A 23,335-nucleotide genomic window follows, 5' to 3' on the forward strand; every position below is an offset into this window, starting at 1 on the left:
GTCTGAGTCAAAAGGCCTGAGAAGCAGGGGGCCAATTATGTAAATCCTGGTCCCAATCTTAAGGCCCAAGAACCAGGAGTGCTGATATCCAAGGGCAGGAGAAGATGGATATCCCAGCTCAAGCCAAGAGAGCAAATATGGCTTTCCTCCACCTTTTTGTTCTATTCAGGCTCTCAATGATTGGATGAAGCTCACATGTGCATTAGTGAAGGTCTTTATTTAGTTCACCAATTCAAACGCTGATCTCTTCTTGAAACACCCTCACAGACACACCAAGAAATAATATTTTACCAGCTACCTTGACACCCTTTAGCCCAGTGAAATTGAAAGACATGATATTAACCATCACACTCCTAGGAAAAGAAATGTTTAGTTGATTCCTCCAAAAACAATGCCTTTTCTGATTATAACAGGAAATAATTGGGAGTTTTGAAGAGCAAAACACTTGACTAATTCTTTATGCTTACTTGATTCACTTATGGCTCCTTTTCAGCCATCTGTCTACACCCAGTCTTAAACAGATGCAGTTTAATATGTATTTTCTCTGGATATGGTAATAATTCTAATAAAAAAGATAATAGCTTCATGTACTTACTATGCACTAGGAACTGTTCTAAGTGCTTTGTAGTGTTAACTTGCTCAGTCTCTTAGAATGAGCTTACAACATAAGTACTGCTATCATCTCCATTTTACACATAAAGCAAGTGAGGCACAGAGAACACATGAGAGGTTGTTCAACATGATAGATTTATAATCGGCAAAGCCAAGATCTGAGCCCTAGTTGTCTGGTCCCAGAGACTGTGTTCTTAATCTTATTCAGAGCCTGAGTCCTGGACTTAGTCACTTAGGCACTTTTGTTGGGCACTGTGTAAGTGCTGGACACTGTGGTGCTAAACAAATATGAGATTTGGTTCTCCCCTTAAAGTGTTGACAACTTGTTGCTAAATTGTGAGGGATGGATTCATAGGCTTTAGCTGTTGAGAAGAGACACGATTAATGAGATCAGGGAAAGTCAATGAGGTCTGCACTGAGGTTCAGAGAGGGGTTGGATGAATCCACTGGGATAGAAGAGAGCGTTTAGGCAGGATACCCATTGGAGTGAACATGCAGAGGTGGTGTATTAGTTTTCTAGGGCTGCTGTAACAAAATATCACAAACTTTATGGCTTAAAACAACTGAAATTTATTCTTTCACAGATCAGGAGGCTAAAAGTCTGCAGTTAAGGTGTGGGCAGGGCAACTCTCCCTCTGAAGCCTCTGGAGAAGAATCTTTCCTTGCCTCTTCCTAGCTTCTTGTGTCTCCTAGCATTCCTTGACATTCCTTGGCTTATAGCTGCATCATTCCAATCTGCCTCACTCTTCACATGGCCTTTGTTCCTGTGCCTTTGTGGGTCCTCTCCTCTTGTAATAAGGACACAAGTCATTGTATTTAGGGAACATGCTAATCCAGCATGGCCTCATCTTAACTAATTACATCTGTAAGCCTCTATTTCCAATAAGGCCACACTCTGAGCTGAACATGATTTTGGACGTGAGTGGGGACACTATTCAATTTGCTATAAGTGTTAACAGCACAGGGAATGTGCTGTTTGAGAAAAGGGAGTAAGTGGCAGATCTTTGGGGGGAGAAAACATGAGTTGTACTTTAAACTACATGAGTTTGAGGTGACATTTTTGGATATGTTTCAATTTCAATATGAAGCAGTTTTATTTCCTTGGAAGTATCACCCATTTCTAGGTCCTGTAAAGCACTTGGTTATTGCCATACAGAAAACTTAAGTAGGTTATTCCTCTGCTGAAATGTTCTTTCTTCTCTTTCATAGGTTTATATCCTGCAGCTGATTTCCATGCTCTTCTGCATCCTCCTCCTCTGTCTCATAATTAACACTGTCATAGAACAGCAAACATTTATTGAGTACCTATTACACGCCCAGCACCAATCAAAGCCTTTACACTTAATCTTTGTAACAATTTGATGAAAACTGCCCTATAACATATTATAGGCGAGGAAACTGAGATGATTTTTATTTCAATGCTGCTTTTTACTGAAAATTAAATATTCTTGGGACAATTTCCTCATAATTAGTAGTACAAATTTTAGTTAAAATGTAACCACATTCTTGTGTTACCCAAGACAAGAATCAGATGCCTCTTATACTGGGTAAGTTCTTAAAAGCTAGAGAAATACCCTGCCTGGAGATGGGAAGTTTCCTTTGACTTTGATCACAAGACAAAATACAGAAAATGCTGGAGCTTAAAAACATATGTTGTAGAATCAAGGATATCTGATAAATCTAGTTTATCAATTCATAAATTATACTATACATTTCTTTTGGTGATATGAAGCTACTGAGAAATTGAACTACTAGTTGTCACACATATATATTCAGAAAGTATTACCTTTCAAACAGCTACTTTAAGTTTCTATTTCTCAAAATCTTATGTGAGGGATTCTAGAAGGGTGACTAAGAACACCACTGTTGGAATCAATCTCCTGACTTCCCGTTGTGGTTTGCTACATGAATGTGGGAAAGTTGCCTACATTTTCTGAGCCTCAATAACCTCATGGAGATAAGCATAATTAACATATGGGACTATTTTAAAAATTATATAAAATTATATGTATTTGCCTATAACAGAATAAATGCTATACTTATTTACTAAAATTTAGTAATGAATAAAGAACACACGTTTACTTCATTTTTTATGAGATTATACTTAATGGCTCCTTTTTAATGCCTGGGTTTGTTGTTTCTATTTCATAGTTGGTAGATGGATTTTAGCTTATCTTCTTTCAAGTCATAAAAATTAAACACGAAATTCTTTCAAGTTTCAAATGCAGACAAGCGAGTGTAAGGAAACATGAAAGATTTGACTCATATGATTATTAAATTACTTATAATTATGCATAATTGTTTTTTTTGGATTGCTAGTTATGCCTTTAAAATATGTAGTGCACATTAGAGCTTGATGCAATCAAGTGTTTTGGCATTTCTAAAAGTCTTTGAAAAGATGTCAATATTATTATTAGACTACTAGAATAATCTCCAGTTTAGGTAACTCTTTAAACTCTGGTTGAAGTATTAGTTGATAATGATCCTATAATTTCCAAAATCCCAAGACAATTTATCATCTTCTGATGCATGGAATACTCACTTATAATTTTCAAAAATAAGATGTAGCCACTTTTATAAATATTAATTTTGTATATAAATGGACTTTGTTGCAGGTTATCAAACTTATTATGTATGTTTCCATCCTCTTTTGATTCCAAAATTTCATTCTGTTTGCCACATATATGAATATTTTAAATAAAATAATATTATTCATACTTTCTTTGCCTTTACAGAAAAGTGACTAATTCACAACTGGATGCCTTAAGTACTCTCTACCCCAAGATGATTTATTTTGCAAGTGATTAATTTAGTTCTCAGTATATTAGAAATCTATTAGGTGATTTATTTTCATTTTTCTCATAAAGCAATATGAAAATTGTGGACATGTCTTGGATCAAGAAGCTCAAGACATTTACAGATGGGAACTGGAAATCAATAGGGATAAACATTTGCTGAAACCTTCATCTGGCTAATGATTTTTTAATTCTATCAGAGTTCAGGCTTGTAAGCTAGTTATAAAATTATCTACTTCTGTATAATAAACTTAACATAAACTCTGAAAATATCATACATGGCTTAGGTTTTGAAGTTTCCATAGATCTCCTTCCTCATATGTTATGAAGTATTATTTCAGTTTGACATCTTATTTATAGGAAAAGAACTGAGTAGATTGTTTTCTAAAGATTGATATATAAAAATCAGTTTCTTTATTCTAATTTTAATTTTTAAAATATCTCATACTACAGACATTGTACATTCTTTATTTTTAACACTTGCTTAGATTTGTTTTTAAGTGACACAGTTGTTGACTTACACTTAGACCAATATTTGGTTTACATAAACACAACTCTAAACTACAAACAGATTTTAGGTCACTTAAATATTTGACCCATTTATAATAGAAAAATATGATTGCAATAAACCTGTCAACACCAGCTTTCTAAGGGATGGTGTTATAAGTCATAATACTATACTTTTCCTTTATTTCAACAAATATTCATGGGAAATGAAAGAGTAAGCATGGCTTATTAAGATGACTGGATATAAAAAAGGTATTGCTTTGCTGAGTTTGGGTACAGGGGCTGGCAATAGCTGAAATACTCTGTAAGAAGATAGGAGAATTCTTTTTTTTTTTTTCCTTCTGAAGGGTGGTCAAAGAGAAGAGCAAGCATTGGGGGAGAACAGAGAGTAGAGAGGAGGGTTGAGTCACCTAATAAGGTGTGTGAAAGGCACTTAGAAATAAGGATCTAACATTGAATTTAAAATGTTTGATTCTTCAAAATTTCTCCCTCTCTCTAAGCTTTCATTGAAGTCTGCAGCACCAAATATCTTTTGCTTGTGTGTATAAATCAAGGAGAGGTGCTAGAGGTGAGGTCAGAGTTATTATTTGAATTTAAATTTGTTCCCTCAATCTTTTTAACTAACTAGAATGAAAGTATTCTCATTTTTTTCTCTCAAATTTTGAAATAATCACCAATTTGACAGTATTCCCAAATAGAACATTGTGAGCTTATGTAATTTTCAAGTGACACAAGCATCATTTTAAGGTCTCCAAGGAATGTATGGCAATGGCAATATAGTAGATCTATGCAGTGTTTGTGTAGTTGGTCATCAGCGTCCTGCATGGTGGCATGTGTTAAAGCCCAGAATGGTGTTAATAACCCTGAGGGCATATTTATCTAATACCATAATGATGGGAAAGTATGATCTACTGGCAATTCATGCACTGAGTTTATGTCAATAAGGAGTCAACCAACTGATTTAGAGTGTGCACTATCATTATCCTGTGTCATAGGAGTCAGGCATACATATGCATATAGGGGCTATGCAACCATTTGACATGCCATCAAGCGTTTAACAAGAAAAGAGGATTTCAAGTGAAATTAATGGTATTAATGGTAATATTAGGTTGCACAAATTGTTCTTTTATTTGGTTTTTAATGTATTAAGCAACAATCATAAAAATCCCTTGAAACTGGGGCTTAGTTATGGTGAGGTCAACATGTGTCCTTTATATAACATGGTACAAAATTCAGCTCAATTGCTACAGTCTAGTGAAGTTATAATGGGATTATTCTTTATTATGCAGAATCCAAGGATTTCTACTCCTTTTCAAAATGCAAATCTCAGGAGATTATAGTTAAAGACTATGTTATTGACCTAATTTCTCTGATGGTTTAAACTCATTCATGTTTTCATCTGAGGAATTTTATGCTTGTAATTGTCAGCTCATGGAATGTGCCCTATATTCCAGTTCATGGCAACTTTGCTTCACACAATCCTATTAGATGACCTAATGTGCTGTTTGAATATTTAGAGTGTTAGTTATATAAATGCCTGCCTCTACATATTTGCACACATATTTAAAACTGAATAAACAAAATACCAACTTTAATTTATATGAAGTGGAATGACTTCATTATAGATTAGTTTTCTACTATTAAATAGAATATGCCATGTCATATCATGGTTTAAGATAACTGAGAATATTTTTAGGATCTTTGTGAGAACAGAGAACATACAGAAATACTTTAGATTGCAACAGTTTAGTTTACCATAACATGTAGTATCTGTACAGTTGGACAGAGGGATTCAAACTATCTACAGTATAAATTATTAGATTAAGTTGCTTCCATTTCCTGTTACTCAAGTTCCAGTGTATGTCAAAGCTAGGTATTATTCATTTTTCTGAATTTAAAGATGTTTTTCCTTTTCATTAAGGTAACTATGAAATTTTGTTGATAATAAGATGGTATTATTTTAGATCTATTTATTGCTATTTTGTTTTGGAAAGAGATGACTGCAAAGAAATATAAACTATTAGTGGAAACACATATTTACATTGTGATGTATTATAGGAATTTGAACAAATAGTGTTACATTTGATTTTGAATATGTGCACTCATATATTCATAGAAGGCTCATCATGGAAAGATCTGAGGGGAAAGTTAAGTTGATACCCTCAACTTCTGAGAACAACTCTTCTCCCCAGATGCTTCTTTATTGATGCTCCATTGGTCTCTCTCCTGGCAGATGGCATGAGTGGGCTATATAAGTATTATCCTGAAAGGAAAACCTATTTATCATTTAGTTAAATATTATATAAATACTACAAAATGAAGCAGAGCATATTTCTGTGATTCCTAGAATTTCTCTTTATTTAAAATATCTTTTTTTTTAAATTAACACCTGTGGCTGACCTAGCCAGTTAGCAAATATATATCTATTTCCAACTCCTTTATTCCTATCCTTCCACTGGAAATCAGAAGAAAAACCTAATTTTTCACTTTCCCAGCCCCTCTTGTGATGAAGGGTCATGTTGGGACACAGTTCACAGATGTAAGTAGAGGTAGTCTGGGAAGGACTTTACTGGTGGTGCCTTTTCCCTGTTCCTGCTTTGGATACTGATGCAATGTCTGGTATTTTGGTAACCATTTCATGAACCTGAGGTGTTAAATATGAGGAGAAATCCTGCAGACTACTAGGAATCTAACCCCAGCAGCCACTTCTCTTACTTGTGTGATACAGTATGGTAGTCACTAGCCACATCTGGGTAAGAACACTTGAAATGTGGCTAGTCTGATTTGAGATAAACTGTTAGTACAAAATGCACACCAGATTTCAAATACTTAGTATAAAAAACAAGAAGGAAAATTATATCATTAATATTTTTAATATTGATTGCATGTTGAAATGATAATATGTTGGATATATTGGGTGAAATATTATATATTATTATAATTAATTTTACCTGTTTTATTTTACTTTTTTAACGTGGCTACAAGAAACTTTACTAGTACATACATGAGCTGAATTTCTCACATTATGTTCCTATTGGACAGCACTGCTCTAGATTTTCTCATGTGTGAGTAAGATGTGTTTAGGGCAATAAAAGTTGGGCTGACTGTTACTTATGGTTGAAAGCTTCCCTTAGTGTTACCAAATGTCATTTTCAATCACTGAATATTGGGAATATGGAAGTCATTAGTTAAGTCTTTCCAACACACATGTAGATGTTATGTTTTTATAGTATTTGATCAAATCATAGCACCAGCTTTATCACTTTTGTGCTCATCCAATGCTACTTCCTGGCTATTATTCCTTTTAGAAAAATACTCATTTTAAACATTGGGACAGAACTGGGTATGCATCTAGGCTCAACTCTTTGTTGTCTATGGACATTATGCAAGTTATTTAACATCCCCAAGTCTCAATTTCCCTAGTTTTAGAAAAAACAAGGTCATTCCTGACCTGTAAGACTGTGTAAGGATTAAGTGATAAAATTTATATGGGAAAATTCTCCAGAATAAATCATATCTTGGGTCACAAATCAAACCTTGGTAAATTTAAGAAAATTGAAATCATATCAAGCATCTTTTCCGACTACAATGCTATGAGATAAGAAATCTGTTACAGGAAAAAAACTGTAAAATCACAAACACATGGAGGCTAAACAATATGCTACTAAATAAGCAAGAGATCACTGAAGAAACCAAAGAGTAAATCAAAAAATACCTAGAAAAAAATGACAATGAACACAGAATGATCCAAAACCTATGGGATGCAGGAAAAGCAGTTCTAAGAGGGAAGTTTACAGCAATAAAATCTTACCTCAAGAAACAAGAAAAATCTCAAATAAACAACATAAGCTTACACCTAAAGCAACTAGAGAAAGAAGAACAAACAAAACCAAAAGTTAGTAGAAGGAAAGAAATCATAAAAATCACAGCAACGGGGCCTCCCTGGTGGCGCAAGTGGTTGAGAGTCCGCCTGCCGATGCAGGAGATACGGGTTCGTGCCCCGGTCTGGGAGGATCCCATATGCCGCGGAGTGGCTGGGCCCGTGAGCCATGGCCGCTGAGCCTGCGCGTCCGGAGCCTGCGCGTCCGGAGCCTGTGCTCCGCAACGGGGGAGGCCACAACAGTGAGAGGCCCGCATACCGCAAAAAAAAAAAAAAAAAAATCACAGCAACAATAAATGAAATAGAAACAAAGAAAACAATAGCAAAGATCAATGAAACTAAAAGCTGGGTTCTTTGAGAAGATATACAAAATTGATAAACCTTTACCAAGACTCATCAAGGATAAAAGAGAGAGGGCTCAAATCAATAAAATTAGAAATGAAAAAGGAGAAGTTAAAACTTACATCACAGAAATACAAAGCAACATAAGAGACTACTACAAGCAACTCTATGCCAATAAAATGGACAACTTGGAAGAAATGGACAAATTCTTAGAAAGGTACAATCTCAAGACTGAACATGAAGAAATTGAAAACATGAACAGACAAATCACAAGTAATGAAATTGAAACTGTGATTAAAAATCTTCCAACAAACCAAAGTCCAGGACCAGATGGCTTCACAGGTTAATTCCATCAAACATTTAGAGAAGAGCTAACACCTATCCTTCTCAAAGTGTTCCAGAAATTGTGGAGGGAAGAACACTCCCAAGCTCATTCTATAGGACAGAATCACCCTGATACCAAAACCAGACAAAGATATCACAAAAAAAGAAAATTACAGACCAATATCACTGATGAACATAGATGCAAAACTCCTTGACAAAATACTACCAAACCAAATCCAAGAACACACTAAAAGGATCATACACCATGATCAAGTGGGATTTATGTTAGGTATGCAAGGATTCTTCAATATACGCAAATCAACCAATGTGATACATCATATTAACAAATTGAATAATAAAAACCATATGGTCACCTCAATAGATGCAGAAAAAGCTTTTGACAAAATTCAACACGGATTTATGATAAAAACTCTCCAGAAAGTGGGCATAGAGGGAAACTACCTCAACATGATAAAGGCCATAGATGACAAACCCACAGCAAACATCATTCTCAATGGTGAAAAACTGAAAGCATTTCCTCTAAGATCAGGAACAAGACAAGGATGTTCACTCTTGCCACTATTATTCAGCATAGTTTTGGAAGTCCTAGACATGATAATCAGAGAAGAAAAAGAAATAAAAGGAATTCAAATTGGAAAAAAAAATTAAAACTGTCACTGTTTGCAGATGACATGATACTGTGCATAGAAAATCCTAAAGATGCCATCAGACAACTACTAGAGCTAATTAATGAATTTGGTAAAGTTGCAGGATACAAAGTTAATGCACAGAAATCTCCTGCATTCCTATACACTAACAATGAAATATTAGAAAGAGAAATTAAGGAAACAATCCCATTTACCACTGTAACAAAAACAATAAAATACCTAGGAATAAATGTAACTAAGGAGACAAAATACCTGTACTCAGAAAACTATAAGATACTGTTGAAAGAAATCAAAGGTGACACAAACAGATGGAGAGTTATACCATGTTCTTGGATTGGAAGAATCAATATTGTGAAAATGTCTATACTACCCAAAGCAATCTACAGATTCAATGCAATCCCTATCAAATTGCCAATGGCATCTTTCACAGAATTAGAACAAAAAATTCTACAATTTGCATGGAAAGACAGAAGAACCCGAATAGCCAAAGCAATCTTGAGAAAGAAAAATGCAGCTGGAGGAATCAGGCTGCTTAACTTCACACTATACTACAAAGCTACAGTAATCAAGACAGCATGGTACTGACATAAAAACAGAAATACAGATCAATGGAACAGGATAGCAAACCCAGAGATAAACCCATACACCTATGGTCACCTAGTCTATGACAAAGGAGGCAAAAATATACAATAGAGAAAAGACACTCTCTTCAATAAGTGGTGCTGGGAAAACTGGACAGCTACATGTAAAAGAATGAAATTAGAACACTCACTAACACCATACACAAAGATAACCATAAAATGGATTAAAGACCTAAATGTAAGGCTAAGCAATATAAAACTCTTAGAGGAAAATATAGGAAGAAAACTCTTTGCCATAAATCACAGCAAGATCTTTTTTTACCCACCTCCTAGAGTAATGAAAATAAAAACAAAAATAAACAAATGGGACCTAATGAAACCTAAAATCTTTTGCAGAGAAAAGGAAATCATAAACAAGATGAAAAGACAGCCCTCAGAATGGGAGACAATATTTGCAAACAAGCAACTGACAAGGTATTAATGTTCAAAATATACAAACAGTTCATGTAGCTCAATACCAAGAAAAACAAACAACCCAACCAAAAAAAATGGGCAGAAGACCTAAATAGGCATTTCTTCCAAAGAACACATACAGATGGTCAACAAACACGTGAAAAGATGCTCAACACCACTAATAATTAGAGAAATATAAATCAAAACTACAATGAGGTATCTCATTGTACCACTGTGAGGTATCTCACAGTGATCAGAATGGCTATCATCAAAAAATCTAGAAACAATAAATGCTGGAGAGGGTGTGGAGAACAGGGAACCCTCTTGCACTCTTGGTGGGAATGTAAACTGATAGAGCCAATATGGAGAACAGTATGGAGGTTCCTGAAAAAACTAAAAATAGAATTACCATACAGCCTAGCAATCCCACTACTGGGCATATACCCTGAGAAAACCATAATTCAAAAAGGGTCATGTACCACAATGTTCATTGCAGCTCTATTTACAATATCCAGGACATGGAAGCAACCTAAGTGTCCTTCGACAGATAAATGGGCAAAGAAGATGTGGCAAATATACACAATGGAATATTACTCAGCCATAAAAAGAAATGAAATTGAGTTATTTATAGTGAGGTGGATGGACCTAGAGTCTGTCATACACAGTGAAGTAAGTCTGAAAGAGAAAAACGAATACCATATGCTAACACATATATATGGAATCTTAAACAAAATAAAAGATAAAAATGGTTCTGAGGAACCTAGGGGCAGGAGAGGAATAAAGACACAGATGTAGAGAATGGACTTGAGGACATGGGAAGGGGGAAGGGTAAGCTAGAATAAAGTGAGAGAGTGGCATGGACATATATACACTACCAATTGTAAAATAGATTGTTAGTGGGAAGGAGCTGCATAGCACAGGGAGATCAGCTCAGTGCTTTGAGACCATGTAGAGAGGTGGGATAGGGAGGATGGGAGGGAGATGAAAGAGGGAGGAGATGTGGGGATGTATGTATATGTATAGCTGATGCACTTTGTTATAAAGCAGAAACTAACACACCATTGTAAAGCAATTATACCCCAATAAAGATGTTAAAAAAATAAAATAATATAAAATAAAAAACCTTTTAATGGAGAGTTTCAAAAAGATTCCCAGAATAGAAATATATAATGAACCCAGTGTATCTATCACCTAGGTTCAATAATTACAACATTTTGAGAATATTTTCAGCGATCTTCCCTCTCTCTTGTTTCTTCTAGAATATTTTAAAGCAAGTCCCAACATGAAATTTTACTTATAAATACTTCAGGATGCATCATTAAATCTTAGGATTTTTTTCTTTTTTAAAATATTTCTATGACAGCTTGAGTTTTGTTCCTTCTTTGATATTATAGTTTTTGCTTAAAGGGAACTTTCATAATGGGAAGAGTTTAAAGAGGAATGAAGGGGAAGTTGGAGTGTATATGTGGGGGCATGGGAGAGTAGCAGTGAAGGTCAGAGTTGTTGTTAAAGGGAATTTAAATCTGTCTTTGAAAATTAGATACAGGTGATCAGATGATTCAAACCCTAACTGGTTACCTGATATCACCATGTTACAGTTATTATTTAATCTCACTTGTATGCTGATGCTTTTTTAGGGCTTCCCAACACAGGTCCAAAGCTTGAGTATATTTTAATACATATTCCATTATGTATCTCTAAAAGATAATGTCTTTAAAAAACATAACTATAATTATATAGTTATATCACCTATAGAACCATATCACATGAAAGAACTAACGGTAAGCCGTAAGCATCAATAAAATAAACAATTTTCCAATTATCTCATAAATACTCTGGACTTTTTTCATTTTATTTGAATCATGTTGTGATTGGTTTATTTATGTATATTTATATATATGTGTGTATAATTGAAGTATAGTTGATTTATAGTTGTAAACTAACCTTACATTAATTTCAGGTGTACAACATAGTGATTTTATATTTTTATAGATTATGCGCCATTTAAATTATTATAAAATATTATTTATACTCCCTGTGCTGTACTTTACATCCTTGTATCTTATTTATTTTATACTTTGTAGTTTTACCTCTTAATTCCCTTCACCTATCTTGCCCACACCCATCTCCCCACTGGTAATCACTAGTTTGTTTCCTGTATCTATGAGCATGTTTTGTTAATTTAATTCACTTGTTTTATTTTTAAAATTCCACCTATAAATAGTAAAAAAAAATTTTTTTTAATTAGAAAAGAAAAAGGAGAAGTTACAGCTTACACCACAGATATACAAAGTATCATAAGAGACTACTACAAGCAACTCTATGCCAATAAAATGGACAACCTAGAAGAAAAGGACAAATTCTTAGAAAGGTATAACCTTCCAAGACTGAAATAGGAATAAATAGAAAGTATGAACAGACCAATCACAAGTAATGAAATTGAAACTGTGATTAAAAATCTTCCAACAGGGCTTCCCTGGTGGTGCAGTGGTTGAGAGTCTGCCTGCCGATGCAAGGGACACGGGTTCATGTCCCGGGCAGGGAAGATCTCAAATGCCGTGGAGTGGCTGGGCCCGTGAGCCATGGCTGCTGAGCTTGCGCATCTGGAGCCTGTGGTCCGCAATGGGAGAAGCCACAACAGTGAGAGGCCCACGTACTGCAAAAAAAAAAAAAAAAAAAAAAAAATCTTCCAACAAACAAAAGTCCAGGACCAGATGGCTTCACAGGTGAATTCTATCAAACATTTAGCAAAGAGTTAATACTGATCCTTCTCAAACTCTTCCAAAACAATTGCAGAGAAAAAAACACTCCCAAACTCATTCTATGAGGCCACCATCACCCTAATATCACAACCAGACAAAGATACTACAAAAAAAGAAAATTACAGACCAATATCACTGATGAATATAGATGCAAAAATCCTCAACATAATGCAAGCAAACTGAATCCAACAACACATGAAAGGATTATACACCATGATCAAGGGGGATTTATCCCAGGGATGCAAGAATTATTCAATATATGCAACTCAATCAATGTGATGCACCATATTAGCAAATTGAATAAAAAAAACATATGATCATCTCCATAGATGCAGAAAAAGCTTTTGACAAAATTCAACACGGATTTATGATAAAAACTCTCCAGAAAGTAGGCATAGAGGGAAACTACCTCAACATGATAAAGGCCATAGATGACAAACCCACAGCAAACATCATTCTCAATGGTGAAAAACTGAAAGCATTTCTTCTAAGATCAGGAACAAGACAAGGATGTCCACTCTTGCCACTGTTATTCAACACAGTTTTGGAAGTCCTAGCCATGGCAATCAGAGAAGAAAAAGAAATAAAAGAATACAAATTGGAAAAGAAGAAGTAAAACTGTCACTTTTTGCAGATGACATGATACTATACATAGCGAATCCTAAAGATGCCACCAGAAAACTACTAGAGCTAATCAATGAATTTGATAAAGTTGCAGGATACAAAATTAATGCACAGAAATCTCTTGTATTCATATACACTAACAACAAAAGATCAGCAAGAGAAATTAAGGAAACAATCCCATTCACCATTGCAACAAAAAGAATAAAATACCTAGGAATAAACCTACCTAAGGGGGTAAAAAACCTGTACTCAGAAAACTATAAGACACCGATGAAAGAAATCAAAGATGACCTATACAGTTGGAGAGATATACCATGTTCTTGGATTGGAAGAATCAATATTGTGAAAATAACTGTACTACCCAAAACAATCTACAGATTCAATGCAATCCCTACCAAATTTCCAGTGGCATTTTTTTACAGAACTAGAATAAAAAATCTTAAAATTTGTATGGAGACACAAAAGACCCCAAATAGCCAAAGCAGTCTTGAGGGAAAAACACAGCTGGATGAATAAGACTCCCTGACTTCATACTGTACTACAAAGCTACAGTAATCAAGAAAATATGGTACTGGCACAAGAACAGAAATATAGATCAATGGAACAGGATAGAAAGCCGAGAGATAAACCCACGCACATATGATCAACTAATCTATGACAAAGGAGGCAAGGATACACAATGGAGAAAAGACAGTCTCTTCAATAAGTGGTGTTGGGAAAACTGAACAGCTACATGTAAAATAATGAAATTAGAACACTCCCTAACACCATACAAAAAAATAAACTTACTAAATGTAAGGCCGGACACTATAAAACTCTTAGGAGGAACACTCTTTGACATAAATCACAGCCAGATCTTTTTTACTCCACCTCCTAGAGTAATGGAAATAAAAACAAAAATAAACAAATGGGACCTAATGAAACTTAAAAACTTTTGCACAGAAAAGGAAACTACAAACAAGACAAAAAGACAGTCCTCAGAATGGGAGAAAATATTTGCAAATGAATCAATGGACAAAGGGTTAATCTCTAAAATATATAAACAGCTCATTCAGCTCAATATTAAAAAAACAAACAACCCAATCCAAAAATGGCAGAAGACCTAAATAGACATTTCTCCAAAGAAGACATACAGATGGCCAAGAAGCACATTGGAAGCTGCTCAACATCACTAATTATTAGAGAAATGCAAATCAAAACTACAATGAGGTATCACCTCACACAAATCAGAATGGCCATCATCAAAAAATCTACAAACGATAAATGCTGGAGAGGGTGTGGAGAAAAGGGAACATTCTTGCACTGTTGGTGGGAATGTAAATTGATACATCCACTGTGGAGAACAGTATGGAGGTTGCTTAAAAACTAAAAATATAATTACCATATGACCCAGCAATCTCACTCATGGCCATATACCCAGAGAAAACCATAATTCAGAAAGCCACATGCACTGCAATGTTCATTGCAGCTCTATTTACAATAGACAGGTCATGGAAGCAACCTAAATGCCCATCGACAGATGAATGGATAAAGAAGATGTGGTACATATATACAATGGAATATTACTCAGCCATAGAAAGGAACGAAACTGGGTCACTTGTAGAGACATTGATGTATCTAGAGACTGTCATACAGCATGAAGTATGTCAGAAAGAGAAAAATAAATATGTATATTAACGCATATATGTGGAACCTAGAAAAATGGTACAGATTAACTGGTTTGCAGGGCAGAAATTGAGACATAGATGTAGAGAGCAAATATATGGACACCAAGGGGGGAAAGTGGCAGAGAGTTGGTTGTGGGATGAATTTGGAGACTGGGATTTACATATTTACACTAATATGTATAAAATAGATAACTAATAAGAACCTACAGAAACTAACACACCATTGTAAAGCAATTATACTCCAATAAAGATGTTAAAAACAATAAATAAATAAAAATAGTCCACTGCCCAGAATCTTTAGAGTTGTCTTCCTATCATGCTATGTAATAATGATAATGATAACAATAATAATAAAGACACTATCTCTTTCCCTCTTCTCCTTTTTATATAAAGAAAAGTTGGATTGTAAAGAAAGAGATGCAACTTGACAAGAATACAAATCACGTTAGCTGCAGGTATAAAGCATTCTGCGTGTCTGGCTGGCACTCCTGGTTTCTCAAACTTTCTTTTTCAGGTCCCGTTTCAGAGTCAGCCTACGTCTGACTGGCACTAATCCTCCAGATTACAGCTAGAAAAGGAAACCAGCTGCCTACTGAGATCTTAGTCCACCCATTGGCTTACTGTATAGAGAAGTTGTGAAGCCCAACCTCAGAGGTGCTAGAAGTGGCATCTCCTGAACCCGCTGAAGGATAAGGGTTTTGTATTGCTCTAGTGGTGATGAGTGGGATGGCAGAGGGAGTCTAGTTGGCCAGACTGTGGGCAGTGCCCAGAGCAGGGAAGAATTGATTTTGTTTGCTGCTAAAAAGCTAGCAGTGGGAGCACTGGGGAGAATGGCAAACTGTTAAAGAGGCAGGGTATAAAACAATTAGAGGACACTATTGGCTAATCTGAATATCAAGTAAACTTTTGGAAGTCTAGCAAAATATAGGAGATAAGAAATAAAAGTATAAATTATAGTCATCATTTCTAATTTCAGGTGGCCAGAGCCCTTCTACTCTGGAAAACTAAGAAACTAAACCTTCTTCCCTGACTGCTGGAATGGGTTGTTTACAAGGACCCAAGTTGTGTGTGTGAATGTGTGTGTAAAACATAAGTGTGTGAAAATGTGTGTACAGTTTTTGTGTGCATGCTTATGTGTATGAGTATGAGTGTGTGGGTGTATGTGAGTGTGTATGTTAGTGTATGTGAGTATGTGTGTGAGTATATGTGTGTACGAGTGAAGAGGACTCAGAAAAAAAAAGAGCTGGCTTTCCTCACCCAAGCACATGCTGAATACCTAGGCTGAGGTACTTCAAAGTGGCTTTTGTTTAAAAACAAAGAAATCTGAAGAAAGTAACCAAGATAAGAGGAAAATGTAGTGGTTGGTGTCTTATGATTACAATTGTGATGAGATTTTCACCTACCTGTATTATTTATTTAGTTGTTTGACCTTTGTAGATAGAGAAAGCTTTTAGCTTGCTTTTGTATATTTGATGGTACCTAGTGTAATGACTTGTGTTATAAATACTTGGCCAAATACAATAAATGTATTATTTCCATTACTGTGTTCTTGTATTTGGAAAGTCCTCAATTATGACATCTGTTGTTGGCCTTTTATTTCATCCATTAGTTTCATCACTAGGTGGGCCCTTTCAGTTTCAAACTCAAATCCCTGAGTTCTGGGAATTTTTTGAATCATTTTTTTCACTCTTATCTTCTCCAACTTTTTGTTTTTTCTTTCTGGAGCTCTTACTATTTATTGAATTCCCTGTATTGATGTTCTGTTATTTGTATCTCCTTTTCCTTATTTCCATCATTTCCCACTGCATTTCCTAAGAGATTCCTTAAACTTTATGCATATTTTTAAAATATTTTATTTCTCACATCCTATTTTTAATGAGTTTAAAAATTTTTAGTTTTATTTTTTCTCTGAATTCTTTTTTCTTTTCTCATTTCAAAGATCTCTTCAATCTCTGAGTGTATTCAGTATAGTTTATTTACGTTTTCTCTGTTTTCTGCTTTGTCTCCAGTTTCTTCTTTTATTTGTTCGAGGCTTTTCTCCAATGTCAGGTGATCTTTGACTGACCATATTGAGAATAAGGCAGATAAAAGCTGATTGAAGCTGTGTGTGTGTGTGTGTGTGTGTTGTATGTGTGTGTGTGTTGTACCAAAGGGATAGTTTATTGAGTAATAGACTTCAATATATTGGGCTCAGTGTGGACTATTTCACCGGACTATTTCACTGTTAGAAGGTTTTCTGTTTTCTGTTTTTCTTTTGAGATAATCAGTTTCCTCAGAGAGGAGTCCTCCAGTGTAATATCTGAGTTATATAAGCCTGACTTTCATTGTTTTCAAGGCAAAGTAAGAGAAAGGGGTTTGTAAGTCATCCCTTCATATGTAGACTTTCACTTAATCACCTCATCTTCAGTGTGATATCCTACCCTGTTTTAGTCAGTTCAGGTTGCTATACCAAAAATCCTATAGACTGGGTGGCTTAAACAACAAATAATTATTTCTCACAGTTCAGGAGGCTGGGGAATCCAAGATCAAGACCCTGGCAGATCTGATGTCTGGTGAGGACCCACTTTCTGGCTTTCAGATAGCTGCCTTCTCACTGTATCCTCACATGGTGGGGGGAAAGACAGAGAGAGGGAGAGGGAGAGGGAAATGAAGAGGGAATGGGAGGGGGAAGGAAAGAAAGAAAGAGAGAGAAGGAGAGAAAGAGAAAGAGAAAGAGAGAGAAATGATTTTTCTCAGTCTCCTCTTAGAAGGGCACTAATCCCATTTGTGAGGGCTCCACACTTATGACCTATTACCTTCCAAAGTCCCCACCTCCAAATACCATTATTTTGGGATTAGGCTTCAACATATGAATTTGGAGAGGACACATTCAGTCCGTAGCACACCCTCAGCTGTGCTTAGTGTATCTTCTTCAGCTTCTCTATAGAATACTTTTATGACTTTTATGGTGGAAGGAGGTGGCAAAGGTTAGTCACCTAGCTGCATGCAGAGGGCATAGGGAAAGGATGAGGGGGGAGAGTCTGATGGGTGTAGTGCATCTCTTCTTTGCAACCTACCAAGTGCCTCCTATTCCTGGAGCATCCTGGGGTTTTATACAATTAATCAGCTGGCATCTAAGACCACTTCCACATAGGCCTTGATTTCTCTTTCCCTTCTCTGTTGTGCTAAATCAATCACAACTTACCTATTTCCAGATTTCAAAATTTTGCAAGTTGTCTTTTCTCCAGTTCTCTTTCCCTTGGGATCTCTACTCTCTGCCATGCTCTTAAAATTTCACAACTGTCCTTTCAGTAAAGTGTGCTTAAGGAACAGAGTAAATGTGTCTTCAATCAGCCATGTTTTACTGGAATAGATCCCCAAAATATAAAGTCTGGGGCAAATGCATGAAATATTTAAAGCTGTTGATACATATTGGCATTTGAATTTTTTTAAAATGATTTTAACAGCTTTGTTGAGGTATAATTGATGTACAATAAGCTGCATATTTCAAGTGTACAATTTCATTAGCTTTGTCATATTTATATGCTTGTGAAGTCATCATGACAATCAAAACAATAAAGATATTCAACATCCCCAGAAGTTTTCTTGTAGCCTTAGTGTATTGTATCTATAGATCATATTGGGAAGAATTGATATCTTAACAATATTGAGTCATTTGACCTTTGAAATGGTATATCTCTCCATTTATTTGGGCCCTTTAAAATTTCAGCAATGGTTTGAAGTTTGTAGTATACAGGTCTTGCACCTTTTTTGTCAGATTTATTCCTAACTATATCATATTTACTTATAATATTATAAGTGGTATTTAAAAAGTTATATTTCTTATTATTCACTTCTACTACATAGAAATAGAATTTCAATTTTGATGTTATATTCTACAGCATTGCTAAACTCACTTATGATTCTTATAACTTTTTGTGGATTCCATCAAATTTTCTGTATAAATGTTTCTTTTGTTTGTGAATAAAAACATTTACTTTTGTTTTTTTCCAATCTGGATTCCTAATTTTTGTTTGTTTGTTTGTTTGTTTTAATCTTGTCTGATTACATTGGTCAGAACCTCTAGCCCAGCATTGAATAGAAGTGGTGAGAGTGGACATTCTTGTCTTCTTCCTAATGTGAGGAGGAAAACATTCTTTCAACACTAAGTATGATGTTAGCTGTAGGTTTTCCACAGATGCAGCTTATCAAATTGAGAAAATTTCCTTTAATTTTGAGTTCTGTAAGAGTTTAAAAAGGTTTTTAATCAGGAATGAATGTTGGACTTAGTCAAATGCTTTCTTTTTTTGTTTAGCAATAGAGTTGATCAACTGGTTTTTCTATTTTAGTTTGTTGGTATGACAAATTAAGTTGATTTTCAAATTTTCAAACTGCCTTACATTATTGGGATAAACCCTAGTTAGATATAATGGATTATCTTTTTAATATATTGTTACAATATATTTGCGAAAATTGCATCTTTTTTCATGAGAGATATTTATCTGTAGCTTTCTTTTCTTGTAATGTATTTGTCTTGATTATATATCCCAGTAATACTTGCCTGATAGCATGGATTAGGAAGCATTCCTTTGCTTTCAGTTTTCTAGAAATATTTGTGTAGAGTTGGAATTATTTCCTAAATGTTTGGTGACTATCACCAGTGAAGCCACTGGGGTTTCAAATTTTCTTTGTGGGAAAGTTTTTAAGTATAAATTTATTTCATAGATAAAGGATTATCCCAGTTATCTATTTCTTGTTGAGTATTTGTACTTTCTTTCATTTTGATATTGGTAATTTGTGTATTCTCTCTTTTTTCTCCCAATGAGTCTAGCTGGAGTTTTATCCATTTTGACTGCCTCTAAGCATCAGATTTTTAAAAAGACATCTTTTTTAGAGCAGTTTTAGGTTTACAACAAAATTGAGAAGAAGGTACAGAGATTTCCTATATACCTTTGCCCCCACATATGCATAGCCTCCCCCATTGTCAACATCACTCACCAGAATGGTACATTATTTATTTATTTATTTTTACCAAGGATGAACCTGCAAGGACACATCAAAATCACTGAAAGATTATAGATGACTTTAAGGTTCACTCCTGGTGTTACACATTCTGTGGGTTTGGGCAAAGGTATAATAAAATATACCTATCATTATCTCATAGAGAGTATTTTCACTGCCCTAAAAATACTCTGTGCTTCATCTGTTCCTCCTTCCACCCAACCCCTGGCAACCACTGATCTTTTTATTGTCTTTATAGTTTTGCCTTTTTTGGAATGTTGTATAGTTGGAATCGTATGGTATGTAGTCTTTTCAGATTGCCTTCTTTCACTTAGTAAAATGTATTTAAGTTTCCTCCATGTCTTTTCATGGTTGATAAGCTCATTTCTTTTTAGTGTTGAATAATATTCCATTGTCTGTATGTAACACAGTTTACTTATCAGTCACCTACTGAAGGACATCTTGGTTGTTTCCAAATTTTGGCAATTGTGAATAAAGCTGCTATAAACATAAACAGGTTTTTGTGTGTATGTAAAATTTCAACTCCTTTGAGTATACACCAGGAAATACAATTGATGGAACTAGGGTAAGAGTATATTTAGTTTTGTAAAAAACTGCCAAAATGTCTTTCAAACTTCCAAAGTAGCTGTACCATTTTTCATTCCCACCAGCAATGAATGAGAATTCCTGTCATTCCATATCCTCAACAGCATTTGATGTTGTTGGTTTCTGAATTTTGGCCATTCTAATAGGTGTGTAGTAGTATCTAACTGTTGTTTTAATTTGCATTTCTTTGATGACATATGATGTGGAATGTCTTTTTAAGAATCAGCTTTTGATTTTATCAATTTTTCTCTCTTGATTTTCCATTTTTAAATTTTATTGATTTCTCTCTGATCTTTATTATTTCCCTTCTTACTTTGGATTTTTAATTGTTCTTTTTTTTGGTTCTTAATGTAGAAGCTGAATTTATAAATACAGGACCATTCTTCTTTTCTAATTCAGGCGTTTAATGCTGATAATTTCCCCCAAAGTACTGCTTTGGCTACATCTCACAATTTTTAATTTTGATTTCTTACTTCACTGTTCTTAAACATTTGAATTCCTTAGGCATTTTAAAGCATAATAGTAGCTTGAAATTGTCTAACACTTCACACTTTCTGGATTTAAAAAAGTTTTTAATCTCTTTTTATTCTCAGAATAAGTTAAAATAAGCCCCTAATATGTCCCCAGTTTGTCAGTCATTCAGAAAATATTTGGTGAATGTCACACTTTATGCCAGGTACTGGGGATATGGTAGCAAAAAAAAAAAAAAGTTTCCTCTGCAAAGGAGTTTATTTTATCTTTAGCAGAATACGAATTTTAAAGATGAGATGTGGAAACACAGTGAAGTTAAGTGACTCCCTGAAGATCACACAGTTATAAATGCTAAACTCTAATCTTTCAACCACAATGTCAAAGGCTCTTTCTTATACCATAACACCTCAGAGGTTTTTTTTTTTAAAAAACTAAATATAAAAATGTAAGTGTAGTAATAAAACATATGCACATTATTAAAGCAAAGTCACATAAAGAGCTCTCAATAAAGCTATAGACTACTGTTTGCTCATGCGGATGTGAAATTAAGTCTCTCATGATAGATTCAATGAAAAGAGATATACTACAATGTTAATACTACCTGACTGGGAAGAGGAGAACTATTCCACAAACACATATTCATTTTGGGCAAATAGCCTTACTTTCTGGTTTTCAGTTTCCACGTTAAAAAAAAAAAAGAGGTTAGGTCAAATGATCTTTCACATTCCTTCTAGCTTTTAGATACTAAGAATTTAAGTTTTAAATATTTATTGAGTATTCACTGCAGTGCTGTATAAGGGATTCAAAAAAAAGTAAGACACAATACTTGTACTAAAACAGTCTAGCTTAGGAAGTAAGATGCATACCTATGAAATATTTTTAAATGCCAACATGAGTGATACAGACAGTAATGATCTAGAACACTCGGCAATGATTTTGCCCCATCAGGGACATTTGACGAAATCTGGAGACAATGTTGCTTGTCACTACTGAGGGGTGACTCCCACTGGTAGAGCCACCAGTAGAGTAGAGGCCAAGAATGCTACTAAACATCCTGCAGTGAATGGGACAGCCTCCCATACAAAAGTTACTGGTACCAAAATATCAATAGAGTTGAGGTTGAGAAATTGTTCAAGAAATTCAGAGGAAAATCATTGTGGGGAGGAGAGATTAGGAAAGTTTCATAAAGGAACTGTGTTTTTCCATGAACTTCTAACATCTGGAGAAAGACAGCATAAACAAGGTTATGGAGAAGGGAATCAGCATTGTTTATTTGGGGAACAGTGAGAAACACAGTGCAGCTGGAGTGGAGGGCTCACATGTCTGACAGAGAGCTCAATCGGTACCATATTGTGGAGGACCTCAAATGCCAGGGTGAAGACTTCTTACTTTATTTATTAGACAATGGGGAGCCACTCAATGGGCATACTTTAGAGTAAAGATTGTTTTAGTTAGATGAGTCTGGCAGTGGTCTGAGGTCTATTGCATTGGAGAGGCTGGAAGACAATCCAGAGGTTGTAACAATCCAGGTTTGAGGTACTATTAATTCAAGCAGAACTTGACTTAACCATGATGCTTGCACCACATAGCCTTGTCTAAATGCAATGATAGATTAGGGTAGAACATTCAGCAGTGGTAGCTGAATTTTTTTCATGCAAGTGTTTACATGATAAGTTCTAGTTTATAAGTGATGTGGGTTTTTTATACCATGCAATTTTGCTCATGTGTTTATATTGAGTATGCTTGGTATGTTTAAAAAATTGCTATTTTATTTCATAGACTGAAGCAATGAAAAAACTGTTATATGAGAACATTAGCTTTTATCACTTTAATTTTGGGAACTTTCTGTCCCTGGTCTCTCTGTCCCTCTAGAGTAATACTGTTCCTTAAACATTGGATTCCATGAATTTTTGCACAAGTACTTTGCTTTGTAAGTTTGCCACATGTTTGTTTCCACTTGCCTAGGAAAAAATAACCACCCAAAATTTCACCCTCAGAATCTCAGTGGGAGGTGAGGTGAAAAATATCAGGACATTTTTTCAATGCTTGTAAGTTTCATTGAC

This window comes from Mesoplodon densirostris, chromosome 5, assembly GCF_025265405.1.
Source record: "Mesoplodon densirostris isolate mMesDen1 chromosome 5, mMesDen1 primary haplotype, whole genome shotgun sequence".
Taxonomy (NCBI): Eukaryota; Metazoa; Chordata; class Mammalia; order Artiodactyla; family Ziphiidae; genus Mesoplodon; species Mesoplodon densirostris.